This window comes from Bombus affinis, chromosome 3 (genome assembly GCF_024516045.1).
Source record: "Bombus affinis isolate iyBomAffi1 chromosome 3, iyBomAffi1.2, whole genome shotgun sequence".
NCBI lineage: Eukaryota > Metazoa > Arthropoda > Insecta > Hymenoptera > Apidae > Bombus > Bombus affinis.
This window is the reverse complement of record NC_066346.1, coordinates 9,918,580-9,932,686: the sequence shown is the minus strand read 5'-3', so window position 1 is coordinate 9,932,686 and position 14,107 is coordinate 9,918,580. Positions and strand designations below refer to the sequence as shown.

Here is a 14,107-nt window from a genome sequence, read left to right as displayed (position 1 = left end):
CAATTATCTTCACACGCGTCCTTATCAACTGAAACGCGTAACTTCCGTGACCGCGATCTAATTGGCAAACAGCCTTAATTTCAGTATCGATAAATTACTGCTGCGACTCGTTTCGACGGGATGAACCGAGTTCGGTGACTGAGTTATTAATCGCGCGTCTTGAATTAATTATTTTTCCCCCGATTTTTACACATTCGTGCTCGTGCGCCTGCTACTGAATTGATATAACCTCATTTGTCACGAGCATATCATGCACAGAAATCAGTATACCGTTGCGTTTTCAAATTGAAACAACTATGGAATGGGATGGATACCGGACTGGATTATTATTGGAATAGATTAATGCGAGCTTGGTTTATTTTTAACGGACATGCAGATTAGAATTGAAATTGGAGATAGTCGATTATGTCGCATTCTCTCGGAAACATCCCAAGTGAATATAGAAACTGGAAGCGAAACTAGAAGAAACTGAAAGATATAAAATTCTACATACAGGTATCGTCTTTTAAAAGGAGAAACATAAAACTGACGTGTATCAAGAAACGAAGGTATTTCATCTACAAAGATGGAGTTTCGTTCGAATACTATTTCTACGCTTTCGTTAAAAGTAACCAAGCCTACAGTCAATTGGAGGAAACAAAATAATAGAAATTCGTTTATACACTCACTTGGTGTACAATGCTTCTTCTCAAATCTAAGTTATCATTTAAAAATGTCTGAAAATTTCGCAATCAAAATTACAATTCCCACTCGAATACATATACCTCAGCAGCAAAATTTCTTTAGTTAAAAGAGAGCCGAAATCAATCACTGGGAAAGCGCGGAAACTGCCAGCACGAAAACGTCAGAACCCACCGAGTGATCACGCAGCACGTAATTTCACGAAACGACCCGGAGCCCAACGCCGCCGGTCCCACCGTCGTCGTTTCTTTTCGAATAAGGGTTCTCGCTTGTTTATCGAGGCTCTCGATCGCGCCTGCGAATCGCGCGATGCGGACGGATAGGTTCGCGATCCACGTCGAGCACCGCGGATCCGGCGTGGCAGCACAATGTTCGCGTATAATTTATGCCGATGACGTGGAAACGATTCCATGTTCCTACGTACGTTGCACACACGTACGTCGCAGCAAGTAGTGTGCGAGCCGCGGTAGGTGGAAGATGGTGGAGGTAATCACAAGTTTAAAGGGTAAACGGGCCGTAAGGTGTGAGGCCCCTCGAGCTCTCTCTCTTGGAGCCGGCGCGCTCAATATTCAACAGGTATTTACATTCGCAAATTGTTTACGTCAGCCCACGATGAAATCTGTCAGGATTTCGTTCCCTCGGCAGCTTAACAGCCTCCACCTTCTCCGCCCTCCTACCTCCTCCTTTTCTTCCTTGTCTTTCCTCTTTGGTCACCTTTGGTAGATCGTATCACTTTGTCTTCGTTGCACTGGAAGATATTCCTCTCTGTGTGTTAGGTCGTTCGGACGTCGTTGGCGTGAGCCTGCCCTTTTCTCTTTGGCTCGCGTGCACCCTTCCTCCCGGCCAGTAATTACATCTAGGTATTAATCAAGCGTACGTCGGGAACGAGAACCGCGAGATCTTGATTTTCGCCACTTGCAGGCGCGCGCGGCCAACTCGCGGAACCCTGACGTAACCCCGAGGTCCGCGCCAGGTTATTAATTTATTGGAGACGCCTGGTTAGGGCCTCTCGCATCGCTTTGATTTATGGCGTTACGATTGTATTGTAGCCGGTCTGCGTGTGTACGTACATCTTTTTCAATTGGTTCGCGGCTCGATTTGTGATATTTAGAGGGTAGACTGGAATGTTACGGCGCTATCGGTGGAATTAATGACAATTAACGAATAATTTTTGAGAAGTGGACATTTTTTAAAAATTGTTGGATAACTTACAAAATATCGATAGATACAGATTGGACAAATTCTACGAAGCATTCGCGATGATGAAACGGATAAAAGTTCGTTCACACATATGTCGATCGTTCCGGATAAATTCCTCTAATAGAAGATATAATATTTCGAATAAAGTACATGTACCTGAAGTTCTACTTTAAAAAAGCGACATTTCATATACACCGATTTAGTAGTTGAGGGATGTGTCAGTTCATAAAGCAAACGTTAAACGCTTCCACTAAAATACAATATCTTAAATCGTAGGAAAAAATCTGTTGCACTATATCGCTATATGTACTCACCAAGACTCACCATACTGTCTACAACGTTTCGTCAAAGCAAAACCCTTTCACCGTCCCCGCCTCTCTCTCTCTCTCTCTCTCTTTCTCTTTTTCTCTCTAGTCATCTATCGAACGTGGCTGGTTGGTTTTTGTTCGTACCTCGACGGCGGAGGACTCATCCCCCGTTAAGGTTTATCGTTGCCCGCTAGTACGGGCGCGGATTACACGGCGGGCGTATTTGCGCTGGACGGCGGCGGCTCGCGGTTATGCCAGGCCGGTCCTAATTATAGCGTAACACACAAGCGTACCGTATGCCGCGCTTACGTAATCCCGCGATAATGCGGCTCCAGGCTCCTGCATGCCTCGCCTGCCGATCCATGTATTCGCGCGGCCACGCCGCCATTATCTCTACTCCTAGGATAATGACATCGGATACGACGAGTCGGTCGGCGACGCAGCGAAAAATCCTCCAGACGATACCGCGAGATCCCGCGTTCGATTAAGTCGAACCGGCAATCGCGCTGTTCAGGTTCCCCCGAGGAAACAAGGATAAGGGGAATGGCGGATGTTTGCGTCGATTAATGACGCTTTGTGGAAGGAATTGTTGTAGCAAAAAGAAAGTGTGACAGGGTTTTTGAAACATAGAGATGTAGAACAGAGGTGTAGCGTTGTTCTGTTTTTATGCGTATACCGCGTGAATTTACTAGATGAATTTACGCCACAAATAGCGAGGATGGTTCTGAAAGAATCGAGGTTACGTATTCAGCTTAACTTTGCGGAAAATTCTAATTTCATGAAATTAATGACTGTGACAAAAAAAGAGTGCGATCTATCAACCTGAACTTTTCAATTTATGAAACAAGCTTCGTCTCTCTTATCAGTTTGGAGATAACTTCACAACGCGTCCTCGTTTTATTCAACATTCCATCTTTTACATACATAAACATAGTGCCATACGAGCAAAGGCAAGCATCCACGCGATTCGGCTAATAAATACAAATGAGCCGGTGCCAAGGAAATATCGTTCAGTGCGAGAAAGACGTTGAGCATGAAAGATCGACTCCACCGGACGTCGACGGTGATAGCGGTCCCGTGTAAATGATGACCGCGCGAAGAAACTAATGGCCGACGATTATTTCGAGCACATATTCCGGGTCAGCCGTCGAAAAGCCACGGTCCACCGTGGTATCTACATGCTTGATATCTCCATCGGTTCATGCTTGATTTCACCTTCGAATTAATCACCGGAGTGGAGACCGAAGTAAACTGGTCAAAGTCAGGAGGACCCGTATCAGCAAATTGAAATTTATCTAATTTCCGCTCGCAAACACTTTATTGATATATAGAGAATGAAAAATAGAGTAATAGATTTGGAAATTATAAATAAATATTTTTTAAATATTAATAAGCAATTTGTATTTAATGCGTATTTGGGTCAGCACAGATATTACGCAGTATTTATTTTTATTACAATTATCAAGTGTTGCGTGATATTTATTATCATTTCCAACGCGTATATAGCATCTAGGATACTTTCCAAGCTTTTTCTATTGCTATTTATGTCATTTTTTTCCTTCTACTGTATGTGAAACATGTTTCTAAAAAGTTATTCTCTAATGGTCAAAGTCATAAGCAATCTAAATAATTTTCCTGCCAATTATTTTAAAACCATCTGAGTTTAAGATGATCTAGTCATATTGAGTCGCGAGAGTTAACCATTTCACAACGAAGATATCGTAGATGCTCGTCTATCGTTGTCAGACGACGTCCTGCAACGATTCAGGAAGCTTCATCCGAAGAAGCAAAGTTTCTTCGTCTCATTCTACGGATGCCCTCGCGCTGATTAGTACGATGATAACATCGATCTGGCCGACGACCCTTGCGATAACGCAATATCCAGTGATCTCTCTGCTCGCGAGATGACTCATCGAACGAGTATTGCGAGTAGCTTGATGCTCCAACAGCGTTTCTATTGGAAGCTATCATCGTCATGCACGCGGAAATTCAGATGTTCGACAGCACGCCTGTTGGATGTTTCGATGTTCTTAGCTCATTACGCTTTTCCTATGAGAGTCAAAGGTTTTCGCGGTTTATTGATTTTAAGGAAATGTTTCTACAATGTGATGAAAATGATTCGTTTTGGAGCGTTGATCGTGTAACTTGGCTCAAGCGTGTTAGGGAGACTTGTAATTATTGAGAAATTAGTTCGAAAGAAGGTTCTATACATCTCGTCATGTCATCATAAAGTCTCCATCGGATTAGTCGAGTTTCTCTGAAAAAATTTTTTCGAATTTAATAAAAGTTTAAGCTGTTGTCTATTTGGTTTGAATGGATCGAAAGACACGCACAACGGTGTACTTGTTGAGTAGATAACGAGGTCATATTTTAGAGCTTTTTCTAGATTCTAAAACTTCGTTGAAATTAACCAGGTGACATAGATTCAACTAACTTATATTCAATTTTGCATGAAAGATATTATTTGAATAATAAACTCATCACCAAAATCCGTCTCAGAATGAAATGTAAATTCCAAGAACTAAGAACTACCGTGAAAACTGCAAGAAAGTAACATTCATTCTAGCAATCGCATTGCACGATCACTCGGAATTGGCAACAAATTCCCACTTATACTTGAATCAGGTCCCCGTGTTCCGTGCAGGAGCAACGTTTGGACGTTCTCGACACGGAGCAAGGATATTTAAGCCCTGTGACCGCCATAAGTCTCTCGACGAAGCGTTTCTGCGATTCGACAAAGTACATAATACGGCCGGTTCAACGAGCTCGCTAATCAACGAAACTGTTTCTCCGCTCGGCTATCTGATGCACACGTACTTACACGGGGCCACGTTCGCCGTGTACCTGCACGGCCGCGTGTGTTTCCTTCTTCGTCGGCGCGTAAGTGGTACGTACCACGCCCGCGCACGCGAAAACTCGCTTGTAACGCGAGTTGAACGAAGAAGAAACTACTATCAGATGGAAACGCGTAGAAGAAGGATAAAACGAAAGAGCGAAAGATAGAGCTCTCGCACGCGGAATGATTTGTATTGCTAAATAATCAGCGCCAGTTGTCTAGGATACTGGTTTAATGACACGCGTCGTGGAGGGAGCCGTTCGACGACACGCTCGCGTATACTCGTGTGTGCACGCGTTCAAGAGCCACGGACCGTAGTCGTGCCAATTTCGACGGGATAACCGCGTAATTTCTGTTCCGCCGTTCGATTTTCTCGAGCGTCACGAGCCCGTAAATTATTCCACGCCGGACAGCGGAGAAACGATCGAACGAATGCGGAATCTTTACCTCGTTCAACACATCCATCGCGCTCTGCGCCTCGAATAGTTTCGAATAATTTCCAATTTCTGCAACAATTTTCGAATAATTTCCAATTTTCCAACGATTTGCCACTTCTGTGCCCCTGTAATCGAACAGCCGTCGTTTATCCAAATATTCGTTCTAAGTAGACAACGGATTTCCATCCATTCTTTATATACTTTTACGAATATAATCAAAGAGATGAAATTTAAGTGGAAATTTGTTTCATCTACTAAATACTACGATAATTATCTCACTTTAGCTATTTTATATATTTTTGTACGTTACGTCGTGCGCATTTTTTGCACCTTCGTATGTTCCACAAACGCGTAAAAATCCGTGCTCTGATTATAAGAGCACGCGTTCGTGCCGTATAATTGTATTGTATAATTGAAATTACAAGCTTAGCTCGGATAACAGAGACCGGGTATCAACTTCTCGTTCGTATAAACCAGGTTTTACCATAGTTCGATTTTCCTTTGATTCGCGATTCAGAGGATTTCTCTGAAGGAACGTTAAGGGGGAGAAAGGAATGGTCGTGGAATTCGTATATCTGACGAACGGCGAATGGAGAACGGGGAACTTGAAGATCGATGCAGGAATCGGCGGTTTCGCCTCGAATTCCATCCAGTCTCTTCCCTTTTCCAGCGTGGATCTTGCTGCGTCCCGACGCCTAGATGCAATCGGTACAACTCGTGAAGCGGTGTACACATAGTCACGTGTATCTGCCGCTGACTTCCATCGCGTGTGTACAGTGCACACGGATACATGTGTGCACCGGGCAAGGGTGTGGCTCTTTGCTTCGCAACGGTATCATCGTTGGTGCATACCGGTCATCGAAAACGAACTTGCAAACGATTTTGATTGCTCGTTGGATTTTGGGACAGACGATGGACGATTTTATTTCGGTATCCGATGCTCTCTTCGAGACTTACGCGTTTCACGAGTGTATTGATTTAAAAACTTGACGAGTGCGTTGATTTAGACATGTGATTAACGTGGAGTTTTAGGCTTTCGACGAACATATCGAGTCGAGGAGAAATTTAATCGAACTAGGAATTTAATCGAAGGAAAATCTGAAGTTTAATATCGTAGATTTTCTATTGTGACACTATGCAAATTCAGCCATCGTGAGAATATATTACCTGAATGATGTTTGCAGATTTCGTACAAGAATTTCATTCGTTGTCTGATTTGAGTAACGAAGGATATAGAATATCGATGTCTTTTAATCATCCAAAAAATTACACGTACCTTGATCTGTGCATTTAACTGGATGGACATTAATTAAAAACTAAAAGTTCCGAGTAATATTAAGAGATCACGTATTAAGATTTATAGTACTCGGAATCTTGTTATTCTATGGAAAAATTCATCGTTTATTCAGAAACTAATTTATAAAGCTAACGATATTGTAATACACAGAAACAGCGAGCTCCCGGTAATATCGCCAGGAAGATTTAAATCATACAGTTATGACAGAATCTTGACATTCCATCGAAGAAATTCTCGTTCACAGAATCCCGACTGACCACCGATTTATCAATCTAATCGTCTAATCCAACACTCCCCGCTTACATCAAGCGTACGTAGCACAATCTATTCAACGCGAAGCCGCCATTTAATTAACAACAAAAACTTCCTGAACCACGGCCGCTCTCGACTCATTTCTCAAAATGACCGAACAACCGCGGTGTACGACTCTCCCGAAAGCAATCAGGCAACAACCACCGCCACGCTAATTACCGTGCCATTAATTTCGCGGGGCAATCGACTGGTTTGCGCCGCGCTTTCCTCGACAAAGTTACTCGTCATAAATTTGCGCGGCCAGAGGCCACACTCTCGAAAAGTCACGATCGCCACCCACACGCGAGTCCTACTTAATTCAAAGTTCGAACGTCTCGTGGCCGTTTGTTTAGTCGCGAGAATAAGCGCGTTGTTACACTCGAGAAGATATCTGATTTTCTGCCGACGCCACGTGAACATCGCTGCGCAATGCTCAACTAGCTACGGTAGCTACGAGAAATACTGTGCATACCATTATCTTCCAATGAATAGTTTTTTAATTAGGTTGTACATTTCATTTCGATAAATTGAAATTTTTCCAATCATACGAAGGTACTACTAAACGATATTTATTGCAGTTGGATCTAATTGCTTGGTATAATATTCATGCGAGTAGAATAATATTCATGCAATGGTGTACAAATACCTTTCGTAGCCACTGTACAGGTATGTACCTTGCGTATCTGCACAAGCTGTGAAGCAAGTGCAGTTGCCTGTTGTAATGCGAAGGAATGTGCGTTGTTTGGTATAACGAAGTAAAGCCTACTCTAAATGCACGGATAGATACATTCCTATTTATACGTATTATATTTGGACATCTACGTTAGTTTCATGCGAAACGTGACAATTAATTCATATTTCGAAGGGAATCTTTTTTATATTCTACATTAAGATCATTATACGGACTCTTATGTTTCGTTGAATTGTACACTGTGAACTTATTTACCCATCATTATCACTGAAACATTTCGGTGGACAAGAAAGTTATTTTGACGCTGTAACTAGCTTCATGAATATTATGACAGCCAAGGTGTGTAGTAGATTCGAGAGAATCCTCACAAAGATCACCATACTAATAACAGTACAGATTTTACCGAGCTTCTGATCTCTGTTCCATCACTCTGATCTCTTTACACGGTTCGTATGGAAAAGTTTAGTGTTGAGATAAGGACCGAGGGCCTGTTACCTTAACTAATTAAATAAAACGGCGGACAGGTGAATTTTCAATGAAGGAAGCATCGTTCCGATAGATCTGGCTCGCCTTGAATGCATCGCGTCCCGTTAGTATAAATACGTATAACTGAATTCATAGTAGTATGAGTAATACATGAGAACTCGATGGAAATCGATGACATGCGACGTGTCGTCGGCCAGACTGACTGGCGTACGCATAATCGTGTTTTCTTCTTGTCTCCGTGTTAATTATACGATGCTCGTACACCCTTTTTTCCGCCGTTTTCGAAGTAGCTTATTATCATTAATAAATCCAGACGACGGAAGTCGAGTGCTAAGTTAGTGCTATTTTCTTGCGCACTTCGCCAGTCAGACAGTAATGCGAACTCACTGCTTAATTTACTATTAACTTGATCTTACTCGGATGATTCATTCGATTTTATGTAGCAATACAATTCCGAGATGGGACTTATAGAAGACCGATGTGAATAGTTAAGCCGCTTGAATGTTCGATGTAAAGTTGAAATATTCTTCTTTGCATCTTGACCAACATACGTTGCGTTGATTTTATTTAAAAGAAGTTCGTCCTCCTTTAAACGATGCAAAAAGCGAAATCAGTTACTTCTTGCTGCTCTGAGATGCATCCTTTTTCCACTGTATATAGAATTTTTATACAGATCTTCTAACTCCTATAGCTTGTAATTTCAATTAAATTTTATATAATATGATTTAAATATAATTATATAATATAATTTAAATTAAAATTCTACGGATAAATACCAATTTTTAATATTGTATCGCGTATCTAAATTATTAACACCACTTCTACAAGTAAGTAATCAAGTATGAAAGAGTCAAGTAGCGTTCAAATTGCAGAAGATTAATAAAGCAGACTTTGTTTCACATATATAATTTTGATAATAATACGATAAGATTCGTTGAAGTAAATTTATAACGAAATCCTTAGTTGCTCTTATAGTACACGTTATTAATAACTGTCGACCTTATCTTCCAATTGCAATATTTAACACCTATCCTAGGTATATTAAATGTCTGAAAGTTTATAAGCAACAGTATGTTAGATGTCATCTTCGACATAAAAGAAAAGCTGAAACTCCAGCGTCACTTTCACAGAGCAAATATAAAGTTCGACCCTTAATTGAAGCTTCCATATCTGACTTATGCGATCAACTTCGCGTCGATTCTTCCGTTCCTACGATGGAATCGCGATCGTTAACGGATAATATAACGTCTTAGCATAGACGAGCACCTTCTTTCAGACTCCTTGGCTACTTTCACCTACAGTTGGTTCGTAGATCTGTATTATTAGTCGGCCCGTAGTCCGTTATCGATCTCTCGCCCCTTCGTATCGTGCTTATTTAAATTCTTCTTCGCGATGCATCGTCGTCTCTCCTAGCGACCAGTCGCGTTCCAGTTTCACAGAGATAAACGCCGATTAATCGGCGAATCGTTTGGATTCCCGTCCCCTATAAATAACACGTAGCCATGGCGAAACGTGATGTAGCTAAAGGCGGAGAGTTGTATCATCCTTGGTGATTGTTTTTGCGAAACAATTAGAGAAAACTCGACGTCTTAATCTTCCAGCGACGATCAAGTAAATTCTCCTTACGGTGAGTGTGATCAAACGCTAACGCGTTTAAGGATTGTCCTTCGTTTGTTATTTATGACTCTCAGATGCAGTGTATTTACTGAGATTTATTCACTTTTTTGTTCAGACCAGTCAACTTTGGAAAAGATAGCACTGAATAATATCAGAGATAGTCGGAGATTTGATAAAATTTAATAAAGTAAAACGGTGAAAACTAAATAAAATTTATATGATAGGGAGGATAAATCACTCTATTGGGAATTTTGGTAAAATTTGTACAGGCAAGGAATCAAATTACACAGAGGTATGATGCTTTTAGGTATCGTTGAATAATATGGGAAATTAACAGTTTAAAAGTACACAACGTTAATGTTAAGATCGTTGATAATCAATTTAAAAGTAAGAATGTAATTATAAGTTGAAATGCGCGTTGAAACATTGTTATTAAATTAAGTTATAACATAGAGAAGAATTGAATCGATAACTTCTCTTTCGATACTTTTTCATATTACGTTAGGGTATAAATTTCTGTTAAAGAACAACGTTAAATTGCAACAATCGAAAGGATTTCATTGACTCGCCGGTTGTTGAGCCGACTGGTCCATGGAGCAGTCTGTAGGGCGTCAGAGCATGACGCCATTAACGTAACGAGGCCACACGTTGCACCCTCGCGAGCACTCGACTATATCAGCCCCGAGTGCTTAGGCTCGCAATGAACTCCTAGACCTAGACCTACGTCCAGTTAGCCGATATCTCGCAATTCTACCCCACCCCAAGGACACATTGCTCGAACCACTTTATGTTGTTACATGTTCTTACGTCTTTACCTCTCCTCTACATTGTCCAAAATTTAGATACAAACCCCATCGAGATATATTATTCACCAAAAATTCTACACAACTATACTAATACATAGCTAATGGTAGGTCAAAAGTTTGGAATTACTATATAGTGTCTAACAATTCAATAGAAATTTAGCTTATAATTTTGTTACTTCAGCAAACCTTTTCATTAAAAATCGATTGTCATAAGAAGTCTAAAAATTTTGGAACAGAACGAAAAGTATATTTTCGTACATATATTGTACATAGGACGTACGTTACGAATCACGAGACACACGAAACTTGCGTTAAGATTTCTTAAAGTATCGTAAGTCGAAAGAAAGTTCAGGTCAGAAATTGTGACGCTGAAACCCGTAGATTGGAAGCTAAAGGAATTTAAAATCAAAGTTCCTCGAAACATTCAGTATTTACAGTTTACAACGGTCGAAAAAAAAAAAAAAAAAAAAAAAAATGGAAGAGTTACTGGTAGAGCGAGAAAGATCGATGAGAACGTTAAATCCTGTGCAGCGCGATGCAATAAAGTTCCCGGGGCCATGTACTTCAATGCGACGCGTTTCGCGTTGGTTTTTTCCAGCCGGCATGTTTACGTTCGTGTGCACGCACGTGTACGCACCACGTGAAACAGCGCACGGCTCCCCCGCCCTAGTTTTCCGCTTCAACTGATTGCGAACTGGTTCTTGACCATCGAACCGTTCGATTAATGGCCGACGCGTTTCTTCCGCAGTTCGGTTGTTTCGTCCGCTCTCAGATTAACGCACTCGATCGACACGAACGGACGCGGTGTTGTGTCGGTCCGCGTCACGGTAACGGCAGTTCCCAATTTTCGTTCGAAATTTCCTCGGATTTTGCGTTGGCGAACACCAATCGCGCGATAGGACTTAATACGAGTGAAAGGAATAAAAAAAAAAAAAAAAGATTCGAGATGAACGAGAAAAACGAAGATTAATCGTTCGAGATATTATTATGCAAACAGAAGGATATGTTGTGTAGTGCAAGAAATGGAATTGCAAGTGTAATGAAGTTTTGAGTCTGATGGAATTCATGATATAATATATGAATAATCTATGTGTGCGTTTGGCCTCGATATGTGGAAGACAGTGGTAGGTCTTCGATTTTCTTTCGAAGATATCGATGAAATTGTATGTCTGATTACGAACCATATCAATCTGCTTAGAGTTGTATGAAAACGCGATTGTTAAATCGCTGTATCTAAGAGAAACAAAAGGAGAAATACAGCGTAGAGAATGATACGTCTGGAGGAGATTAGGTCTGACTATGAACGACATCGATCTACTTACGGCCAAGTTCGTACGCGGTATACTTACAAATCATCAAGCGGAAATAAAAGATTGTATCGTATTGAAATATTACAAGTTCTTAAAAAATATTGAAAGTCTGAACGTTGTATCTCGATGTTACATTAGTAATAAAATCTCATTAAATTAAGAAAGGATATTAATACAACGAATAGTATTAAATAATATTCAAATATTCATCGAACATTCTATAAGCAGACGAAGATATTCACAAAACATATTTTATACAGTTTTAAAGCAACGATTTACGAGGAAAGAAATAAGAATAATTCCCAACACGTAGTTAAATCGTTAACGATCAGGACACCGACGAGGCGGCTGCAATTTCAACGACATTGTCGGTGCCGGAAGAGTGTTTGCACACGTATCAACGCGCAAATTGCGTTCAGGGGGAATCATTAGCGCAAGGAAACGACAGGGGATGCGAAGAAATGACGGGCGAATAATCTGATAACAGTGCCGAGGAACATCATAATTGGCCCGGTGCACGGATCGCATTGCGATTCGCCACGCGACCATCAGAATCGACGATCGATCGTATGCAAATCAATGGTGAGGCACGTGAAACGTGCTCGTGCATGGCGAAAATGCGACGGGATCGGGACGCGAGTGCGATTTACGATGTCGCGGCGAAACGATCGCCTTGATCTGCATCCTCTCGTGCTTTACGCGTATGCAATTTCACGTGTACACGTCGCGCGTGTCTCGAATGAATTTGTTCCTTAATTTTGGTACGATATCTGCTACTCGTTAAGAATCCCTTTTGGTCTTATAGTTTCTATTGCTTGATATTTTAGGAACGTCGAGTCGTTACCAGGTTTTGCTTAATGAACATTAAACGACATGTTATCGAACATTAAATGAATCTAATAAAAATGGAATAACGTAAAATACAGGATAAAATCTCGAATTTTCTTTTCTCTACAAAAATTCCAACAAACCACCCTCTCCGCTAAATTTTCTCTATCTTATACCGTGTGAATTCACAACTGCCTTTAAACTGCATCAGATAAAATATGTTCGGAAAAACTAACAACGCTAAATAAAGAATCCCTAACGGTTAAACTACGATTAAAGTAAATCGCTAAATAATAAGCTATAAACAAATTATCGCATATAATGCACTAAAACACACAGTATTAAACGCCGAACGTCGAAGAGAAAAAGCGACTAATTGTAAGTTGGCGAGCAACACAGAAAGGCTCGGGGTCAGTCTTCGGATCTCAGAAGCGATCCCGAGGTTAAGAGAGCCGAGAGTGGCCTTTAAGGTTTTACGAGTAGACCTTTGCAACTTGTTCGGAGCGTGGAATTGTCGAGTTAAGCTAGCAAATAGTTCTGGCGAGGCGAGCGAAGCCAGGGTCAACAAACTGCGTGTACCTGTCAGCTATCATCCGCACGCAACGCGCCATAGCGATACGACGGACTCTTAATTCCAGGCTCGGGCATCGTTTAACCGCGCAATTGAATTCATTAATGCGATCGATTTCACGGATTCCATCCGTACCGGTTCCTTGGAAAAACTGCGTAGGCTGTGTGTGGAAATTTGCTACGATTCTAATACGTTTAAACATAGCGCGTGTTTCGCTTCCTTATCGTTAGAAAAGATTCTGTTTTCAATTTTATGGGTTAAAGGTGGAAAAAGTAGATGAGAAGAAGGAAATGGCTGGTTGGAGCATAGCGGTAGAAAGATTGAGAAAATTGGCAGTTTGGTTTCTTCAAGAGGTTTTTTATCGAATGTATGGCAAAAAGTTGTGAAAAGGGATCGACGTCCGATAAATAAAAGTATCTTCGTAGGAACGTAGATATAAGCTGCAATGTTTTATTCTATTTAATTATAAAAGTTGACGGTGAATATTTGAAACTGCTAGTAAATACAATATAAAAATGTATAAATAATATACCGAGTTCTTTATTCAGTTTGCTTAGAAGTTGGTAGTTAATGTCAGATGGTTACTGCTAGTAAATCAAATGTGAAATCTGCGTAAGAAAATATTTCACCATAAAAACATTCTTCTCTATCTTATCCATTAGGAAATTGCTAATCAATATTGAATATCTTAAATTCTTAGTAAATAAAAAATATGAATCTCCTTAAAGAAACACGTGCTAATAAAAAG

General features: G+C 40.7%; 1 protein-coding gene across 6 annotated transcripts in view; it reads left to right on the top strand.

Moving 5' to 3' along the window:
- The window catches only part of LOC126914338 (paired box protein Pax-8), a 196,559-nt gene that overhangs the window by 60,752 nt on the left and 121,700 nt on the right, over positions 1-14,107 (top strand). The window lies entirely within an intron of this gene.